The sequence below is a fragment of the Athene noctua genome, chromosome Z (genome assembly GCF_965140245.1).
Source record: "Athene noctua chromosome Z, bAthNoc1.hap1.1, whole genome shotgun sequence".
NCBI classification, from domain to species: domain Eukaryota; kingdom Metazoa; phylum Chordata; class Aves; order Strigiformes; family Strigidae; genus Athene; species Athene noctua.
Window position 1 is genome coordinate 2,935,839 of NC_134077.1, and position 9,730 is coordinate 2,945,568.

The 9,730-nt window shown below is 45.5% G+C and overlaps 1 pseudogene; it reads right to left on the reverse strand.

Annotated features, from left to right (window-relative positions):
• Nucleotides 1-226: 226 nt before the first annotated feature.
• LOC141973856 (G2/mitotic-specific cyclin-B1 pseudogene) lies at nt 227-1,537 on the reverse strand (annotated as a pseudogene).
• Between the last annotated feature and the right edge of the window lie 8,193 nt (nt 1,538-9,730).

A 9,730-nucleotide genomic window follows, 5' to 3' on the forward strand; every position in this document is an offset into this window, starting at 1 on the left:
CAGATGGGAGCCAAGTTGCTGAACATCTGGAGGAGTGAAGAAAGCTTATGGAATGGATAAATGAATATTATGTGGGACCTGGGCATGACGTAAATGGTATGGAATAAGGGGTGGAGACTTTGAAAGGTAGAAATGTTTTATCCAAAGCCCAAAACACAGAAACAGTATACATTATACACGCAGTTCCACACAGTGCCAAGGTCCTGCGTGAGTTCAGATAGCAGTTATCAATATTTAATTACAGGTAGAGCTAGATCCCAGATAATGGAAGAATTCAGCTCTTCGGCAGTGCTTATCTTGCCATTTGTGCTCATGGCATATTTATTCTTGATTGCTGAATAATGGGTGCTGCCCTCATTCACAGTAATTCTAATTCACAGTTCTTCGCCATGTGCTGCATAACTGGGAGAAGGTCGCTCTCAGTGTAAGACGTGTGGTGCTGCAGAGTTGGTCTCCACTCGCATCCCTTAAGGAGTTTCAGAGTCAAACAGGCAGCAGCCGCTGCGGTCTTGGATGAAGGGAAGTGAACCTTATCATTGTCCGTAATGCACAACTCCATCAGGTACTCGGCCAGAGAATACTCTCTGGATTTCACCTTTGCAATGTTTGCAATCCTCCTTAGGAAGGGTGGAGGGAAGGGATGACCCAGGCAAAAGTCCAGGGCTCTCAGCATCTTCCTCTCCATATGGTGGACTTGGAACTTTGTGTAAGTGCCACCAGTTATACACATAAAGTCTCCAGTACTCATGGGATAAACCTCTTCGTATTTGCTAGCAATTAACATAGCTGAGACACCAACCAGTTGCAGTGTTTTCTTGGCAACATCATTGTCCTGCAGGAATCGGTCAGTGACAGCAGCTGTCATGTACAAGGTTTCCCGAAGGAGCATGCACTTCATCTGTATTTGCACAAGCCAGTCTACTAGTGAGGCACGCATGTTCCCATCAGTTCCCTGACCAGCCAGGTATTTGGGTCTCATAGGTTGATTTTTCTCAAGTTCTCCCAGATACTTGTAGATGTCCTTCAAGGAGTCGACGCACAAGTCCATTTTAGTATTAACTTCTGTGTCTACATCTTCCTTATCTACATATTCCCCATCAAGCAAAACATCAGAAAGAGCCCGACCCAGCTTGACCTCTCGCACGGCACATCCAGGTGTTTCCACGGCGCTTAGAGGCGGAGGCTCCAACCGAGAGGGATCGGGCTGGGGCTGTAGCACTGGTAGCGGCGGCCCCCTGCGCCCTGCTCCTTCCTGGGCGCCTGCATTCTCCAGGAAGGTGAAGCGGCTGGTGCTTGGCCCCCCTCCGCGGATCCCCTCCGCCATCGCCCTCTGGGGTTCGGCCCGTATCTTCGGCTCAGGGGCGTGCTTGCCGATGTCCTCCAGGGCGCCACGGGGGCGCAGTGGTGGTTTGACTTTGGGTAAATGCCAGGTATCCCCCAAGTCGCTCTATCACTTCCCCCCCTTTCCCCTTGTTTTCTCAACAGGTCAAAGAGGGGAAAGAAAACAAGACAGACCAACCCTTGTGGGTAAAACAAAAGCAGTTTTCATATAAGCAAAGCAAAGGTCCGCACGTGGAAGCAAAAAAGCAAACAGATTTATTCTCTACTTCCCATGGACAAGCGATGTGGGGCCTTCTCAGGAAGCAGGGCTCCCATACGCGTAGTGGTTGCCTCAGAGGACCAAGGGTGACCATGTTGGGATTGAAGAGGACTTTCTGCGAGAGAATGGCCATGTGAGCAATCCTGTGTGAGAACAAGACTGATAAGAGCCTCAGCCGAGCAAGAATGCGATAAGGATGTGACCCTGAATGAGGGGGGAGAAACTCGACGAGACAACCCCCGGCAGGGGTTGGGACAGAAGAGGAAGTTCCACAGGGCAGGCAGCCTGGCAAGGCTGATGGGGCACTTTTTATCCAGTCATAAGAAGGTTTAAAGCACGGGCTAAGTTAACTGTCCAATCTTGAGGACTTGTACTGCATGTTACTCACATGTGCGGGAGAACATTATGAAAGGGCTTTCTTAGTTACAATAAACGGGCATTGCTTGATCCCATTGGTCGTGTGCGTGCTCAGCTCTCCCTTGTGACCCCACCCCCTTCCTCCTTTCTCCCAGCTTTATACCGAGCAGAGGTCACATGGTCTGGAATATCCCTTGGGTCAGTTGGGGTCAGCTGTCCTGGCTGTGTCCCCTCCCAAGATGTTGCCCACCCCGTCCCACTGTGGGGGGGAAATGTCGGAAAGAGCCTTGGTGCTGTGTAAGCCCTGCTCAGCAGCAGCCACCACACCAGGGTGCTGCCAACACCCTGCCAGCTCCCAGCATAAACCACAGCACCGTGAGGGCTGCTATAGGGGAAAACCAATTCCAGCTCAGCCAGACCCAGTACAAGTACATCATTAAAGCTTTACTACTTGTCCACTCAGATTTCTTTGATGCCCTGACACAGACAGGCTCATGTTTTCTCGCTCTTCTATTTTGTTTTTGTGAGCTTTACTATTTGCTCTTGGGAAACGGAGAGAGCAAAGAACACCTCTTAATAAAGCTAAAAATTAATTTAGCATTGCCCTACTGGTAAGCTAATTTTTACTTGGTTGATGTTAATAGTTTCAGATTTCTGATGAAGTCTGAAGTTAATTTCAGGAGCTCCTGAAGTCTGCTGAGAGCGATGAAATCAAAGCACGGCACCTCAGCGAAAATATTCCTCCCCATCTGCCTCAACCAACACAGAGCTGGTATCAGGCTGTTCAGAAATTAATTTCTGTTTTTTAATGTGATTGTCATTGTATATGTTTCAGGAATAGCACCTCCTCAACTGGCGTTCTGTTATATATTTTTGAAAAGCTCATGTTATGAACTTTCATGCTGTATCATTAAATTATAATAGAAACTGCTTTTTGACAAATTTTGGAGGTTTGAAGTTCAGATGTCAAAACAGCAATTTTGACAGATCTGCGAGTTAAAACTTGGACGTAATGCAGCGCAAGGTGCTCGAAACATCCATGATGTATCTGGGCAGGGAAGTGTTAATGAACGGACTGTGGGACTGGACTTGAGAGCATCAGACAGGACGGCGCACACTGCTTCAGTGTTGTTATTAGAAGGAGATGTCCTGGAACTTGTAGGCCATAAACCTTGGGCAGCCTGATCAGGGGAATGAAGAAGTGCTGATGTGGGGGAGAGTTACTGCCCCTGTGAGTCATGTGGTGCAGGAGAGAAAGAAAACTTAAGGTTTCTGGAAAACAACTTATTCTCTGCAAAAACAACTTAGTCATAAACAGTCCAGTTGTTAGAGTTTAATTAGCTACCAATCAACGAGTTCTGATAAAGAACGTTGAAGTATAGCAACCAATCAATGTAAAACACGCGTCTTCTGATTTCTTCTAATTCTCTATATAAATGAGTGTTTTCTGTAATCACCTCTCTGACTCTGCTCGCATCAAACTGTGTCCCATCTCAATCGCAGCAACGGACAGCGCGACTTTGGTTCCAAAAATTTCGATGCGGCGATTTTGACCTTGAAGGTCAAGAAGGTTGTGGGCGTTCTTCTGCTATTGACGACAATGAATTGAAGGCTCTGGGGGAAGCAGATACACGCACAACTGTTCGAGAACTTGCAAAAGAACTCGGGGTAAGCATGTCAACTGTTTCCGAGCATCTGAAGAAGATTGGAAAGACGAAGAAGCTCGACAAATGGGTGCCGCACGAATTGAATGAGAATCACAGAAATTGCTGTTTTGAGGTGTCGTCTGTACTTCTTTTTCACAACCAGAACGACCCGTTTCTCGACCGTATTGTGACGTGCGGCGAGAAATGGATGCTCTACGATAACCGGTGACGATCGGCTCAGCATTTGGACCGCCATGAAGCTCTGCAGCACTTCCCAAAGCTGAATCTGCACCAGAAGAAGGTCCTGCTGACTGTCTGGTGGTTTGCTGCTGGTTGAATCCATCACAGCTTCCCGAATCCGGGTGAAACAGTCACGGCGGCGAAGTACGTCCAGCCAGTCAATGAAATGCACCAGAAACTGCAACGGCTGCACCCAGCACTGGTCAACAGAAAGGGTCCAATCCTTCTCCATGATAACCTGCGGCCACACGTTGCACTTTTGAAACTGCAACGGTTGAACGAGCTGGGCTACGCAACTCTGCCTCATCCACCGTACTCCCCAGACCCCTCGCCCACCGACTATCGCTTCTTCAAGCATCTCGACAGTTTCCTGTGCGGGAGACGCTACGGAAACCAAGGGGAGGCCAAAACTGCCTTCAATGACTTCATCGCCTCCAGAAGTCCAGAATTTTATGCCACTGGAGTAAATATGCTTGATTCTTGTTGGCAAAAATGTGTTGATTCTAATGGTTTTTATTTGGATTAATAAATTTTATTCTGAGCTGAGATCTGCCACTTCAAACATACAGGTTGAAATCGGCAATTAATTTCCTAACAGCCTATAAAAAATATTATGGCATTGTCCTACTGGTAAGCTAATTTTTACTTGCTTGATATTAATAGTTTCAGATTTCTGATCAAGTCTAACGTTAATTTCAGGAGCTCCTGAAGTCTGCTGAGAGCCATGAAATCGAAGCACGGCACCTCAGTGAAATTATTCCTTGGTGTCTGTCGAAACCAACACGGAGCTGGTATGTGGTACATGGGCACAGAGACACCTACCTGCTCCCAGCAGCATCCAGCTGCAGCCCTGCACAACTCCTCTCCTTTTACTGTACATTAACGCTGAGTTTTTGGGAGCTGACGTTGTTACATGTATTAATTCTGGAGTTTGCTATTGATTGTTTGCTCCTGCGAGCAGCCTAACAAACCCTGCAGGTAAAAACCTATAAAATACCACGTTGTTCAGATGGAAGCTTGCGGGAGAGCTGAGCACGCACACGACCAATGTGATCAAGCAATGCCCGTTTATTACAACTAAGAAAGCCCTTTTATAATGTTCTCCCGCACACGTGAGTAACATGCAGTACAAGTCCTCAGGATTGGACAGTTAACTTAGCCCGCGCTTTAAACCTTCTTATGATTGGATAAAAAGTGCCACATCAGCCTTGCCAGGCAGCTGCCTTGTGGAACTTCCATCCCAACCCCTTCCGGGGGTTGTCTGTCTCATCGAGTTTCTCCCCCCTCATTCAGGGTCACATCCTTATCACATTCTTGCTCGGCTGAGGCTCTTATCACTCTTGTTCTCAGGCAGGATTGCTCACATGGCCATTCTCTCGCAGAAAGCCCTCTAGAATCCCAACATATCCCTCTTTTTGGTTTAGAGCAATCCAAATTCCTTGCAGGCCCTTTTGTGCTGAATGTCTAATACAAGAAACTAAGCACGGCAAAATAACAGCAAGCATGATAACTACAAGTATTACAACAGTTCCCCTTTGTAACAACTCCTTCAACCATCCTGTGATTCCCAATGAAGCAAACCATTCTGATAAGGGTGATGTTACAACAGTTAACTTCTTCAGGTTATCTTTCAGTTTTCTCAGATTCTTATAGATAGATACCGAATGGTCAGATAAATTCATACAGCACATTCCTTCAAACTCTTCACACCCATGCCCTCGTGCTAAAAGCAGAAAATCAATGGCAGCCCTATCTTGAAGTACAGCATGTCTAAGACTCTTGACATCCATAGCCAAATCACCTATTATATTTGATGTCAAGTTCATTTGTTTAGAAGTCCAACATGCAAGGCGAGTGACTAGTTGTAATGCCTTTTTGGTGCCAACTGGAGACACTAGGGGAGCAATAATATTTGCAGGGTTATTCCAAAATTGCACTCGATCATTACATCCAGGTCCTAGCTGGAACACTTGTCGTTTGGACCGATGGCGTTTTTATAAGTAAACAACGTTCTGTTAAAAAGATCAATCATGGTCGGCTCAAACATAGTTAACTTTCCCAAATAACATGGGCCCCCTATTGGGTTGGAAGGAATTCCAGGCCACGCTCTGTCCCCACAGATCAAGACAGTGTGGTCAGGTAAACGTAACGCACTGTGTTATCGCCCCAAGCATTGGAATACCGACATTTTGGGGGACAGTAATCGCCAGGTTGGTTCCCGGTATATGAAGGGTTGCTTGGTGACACTGTTGGGCTGACAGTCAGGGGTACATTACAATTAACTAAAGAGGCAGCTATTTCCCCACTCCCTTTAAACACGACTGCACCAAAGCTGGGTGGCATAGAGCCTAACAAATCTAACTCTTGTGGTTCAATCATGGTTTTGTTAAGACTCATAATGAGCTGACCTTGCCAAAAGGCTGTGGTGTCCACGCGCTGCTCTCCTGCTAAGCAAACATCTTGTTTTCCACAGTCCAGCTGCCTTATCTTCTTGCTACGCACGCAGTTTCTCAGCCCCTTGGCTTTGAAGGTGTTCTCCACACCAGTTAGAGCCTGTTGTTACAGTGAGGCCACTCGGTCTGGATCGCTCACAACATGTCCGTTGTTTTCTAACCATTCCACAAATCCCTCTTTTTGTTTTTGAGCGATCCAGACCCCTTTTATTGTTCGGTCCATCGTTTTCACAAAACACTTCCACACACAGCTTAACATCATTAAAAGATTACAATGACAATCAAAACTGTTATTCCATATAAACCCAAATCCTTTCACCATCCAGTAATTGGTAACATTTTAGCTGAATCATTATTAAATATTCTTCCTTCTTCAAGATGTAAACCTATCGTGTAAGCATCACTACAAACCCAAGTGTCATCTACTGGTACTGCTGAAGGAGTCACATTTTGCCATCCCAGCCAGACTGTCTGATTACACCAACCATGTGTCAGAGGATGTGTAAGGCCGATGCCTCCCAGATCGCCCCTTTCTTTGTTTTGTAGCGGCACCTGCAGACTTGTTTGAGAGCTGTATCAATCAGGGCTTAGACAAACTTCAAAAAACATAGCGTACTTAGAATAGTTCCACAGAAGGCTAAAACAACACAGCAGTTACAATTACTAGTTAAAAGGTAAGCCAATTTCACTACCTATAATTAAGGGATATGACTAAATTCTACAAAAACAAACAGGATTAGTTTTGTGCTGGACCTTAGTTTTCCAGGTGTTTCCACCTGGATTAGCTTCACTGTTGGTGCCCTGGATTTCAGAAGGGCTCTGCATTGTGGCGTGGCAGGGAGCAGAGCTTCCCGTGTCGCTGTGACGTGGACCAAGGCAGTTGGGGAGGCTGCAGCTGCCTTCCCTGGAAAATGAGCCACTGGCTTTGGGGTGACACAGCATCAAGCAACAATCTCTTGTTGTGGGAAGGTTAGATCAAAGCAGAGGGTGGGCTCTTTGTGACAGGTCAGCTCCGTACCGCTTCAGCTACTTCTGTTGCACATCTCAGCCCGATAATGTCCTCGTAGTCGGGTGACAGTGCATTTGGCCAGGTGCATCCTCTCCGCTGTTCTCCTCCTGCTGAGTAGGAGAGCAGCTAGGTGGGTGGCTGGCAGGAAACTCAGGGCTTGAGGCTCCATAGCTGAGGGTTTGGAGGAAGGGTGAAGTTATAGAGATAACACTAATAATCACTCAAAGCAGGAAATTCCTCAGCTTTTTGGATCTTGCCTAAAAAGGAAAAAAAAAAAAAAAATTCCCAGCCTGCTGGTTGATGCTGAATTTTTTTTGCTTCAAAAGATTAATGGATGAGTCAGGCTTTGCAAGATTTGAACTTCTTTCAAAGAGCTGTGAAGTATTTCAAACCTGCCTGTTGGGCTGCAGCTCTGTGCTGGGGTTCATCAGATCAGAAGCGAGGCCTCGTGTTCCGCGAGATGTAACGGTACGTTGGATTCGTAACGGCTCGGTGCTGCCTTTGGACTGCTTCCAGTTCACCTGCTCGCAGCCTCTCTTAGCAGAGAAATGAGGGGCTGGACTCCAGGCAGCTCAAGTAGGCAATTTGAAATGGGATCGGGTGCCTTTCATTTATTTTTCTTTCCTGAAAGATGTGGAATTGGTGTTGATCCAGCCTAGCAGGCGGGTTGGAACGCAGGTCTGTGAGTAAGCAGGCTCGGTAATGTAATGGTGTTCTCCTTACTACTTATCTGCTGTTTAGAACCTTGATATTCCTTCATTTTCCAGCGCTGCTGGGCTAACTGTGAAACGTGAAGAACAACCAGAAGTTGTAGAACCCAAACCTGCAAAGAAACCTCCAAAAGAGTCAAGACTTATTAAAGAAGCATCCTTAATAACTGCAGAAGAATTTGAAAGTCTTCCTGCGTAAGTAAATAATGGCTTTTCTGAGCCCCTGTTGTGCCAGGCTGGGGGGCAAACGTGGGTCTGGGAAAGGGAGCTCTTGCACAACTGAGACTCACAGCGATGTTTTGAGATTTTAGATGTTCCACGGGGTGAAACATCATGAGATGATAACTCCAAACAGTTTATATGGGCTACTGGCAAACCTGAAAATGAACGGAACAGAGCTAATCGGGTTCTTTTTTATGTATCTGTTGGGAAGACCAGAACTAATCAGTTCAACCCCAAACCTCTTACCTCAAAAGTCACTTTAATTGTATGAACAGAAACATATTGGCTAATAGATGGGTTCTCTTCTTGTTTTGAGAACTGGCATTTAAAAAAAAGAAAGCCATCTTCTCATAAGATGGAAGGTATGGTTACACTCAAAAGGAAAACTAATTCTAAATGCTGTTTTTATTTCACCCAACTATTGCTTTCTGAAAAAATCAAGTCTTGACTGATCAATCTGTTCTGAGACAGGAAAAGAAATCAGACTTGTTAAAAAATATCCACTGAAATATCCCACATTTCTGGAATAGAAGGCTGTGGAGTTTTGTCCCCTACCGTCAGGATCTGATTAATAGGAATCTTTGTCTGAAGCCTGTCATGTAGGAATAACTTGTCTTAAATGACAGTTTGGGGCCAAGGACTAATATTTCTGTGAAAAGGGGAAAATGCCTTGATGCCTAGTGCTGAATTGTTATCTGAACTCTAGATTCAGTGTGTTCCCTGACAACACTTGTTTCAGTAAGATTTTTTTTTTTAAAAAATTTGAAAGCCTCAAGTAAAACACATTCATCTTTCCTACAGCTTTCCAGATTTTCAGGTGAGCAACATCTGGGTTTTTTCCCAAATTGCTCAAGGTGCCTGATGGTCGAGCTAATGGCTCTTTTGGTTATTTCTGAAAAGTGTGTGCACCTGATGTTTTTATTCTGCAGATCACCCCTAGCATTTGGTGGATTTACTTCCTTCAGTACTTCTGATAAAATTTTGGAAAATTAAAGCTGGAGCATGGGAGGTTTTGGTCTTTATCTCTGCTAAGACAAGAGAAGTAGACCTAGAGCATTCCAGCTGCCTGTTTTAACCTCCAGTTAAAGCTCCATCTTCCCCGCTAGCCCCTTGAAGTGTTGCATTATCCTTGAGAGTGGAAGGTTTTTCCACCGCTCTTCATGGCTGGCTGGATCCTCTTCTATTCATCTCTGGTTTATAAAAAGGTTGTGTCTTAGACTGTGCTTGTGGGGCTGTAGAAATATTTTTGAGATGAGAAAAGCATGTTTGTTCTGTGGAGGAAGACTTAGACAAATTTAAATAGCTCCATCAATCTTGCATGTTTTTTTCCTTTCCTGTTGCCTGGCAGTGTTGTAATACAAGACTGGCGGAGGCTGCGAAGCTTGTGATTTCACATGCTATTGAACCGAGTCGAAGCAGCAAATGTTTATGACCCAGATTTTCTCAGGCTTAACATCTTCCCTGAGAAGAATGAGAATGAGGTGCATATCCCA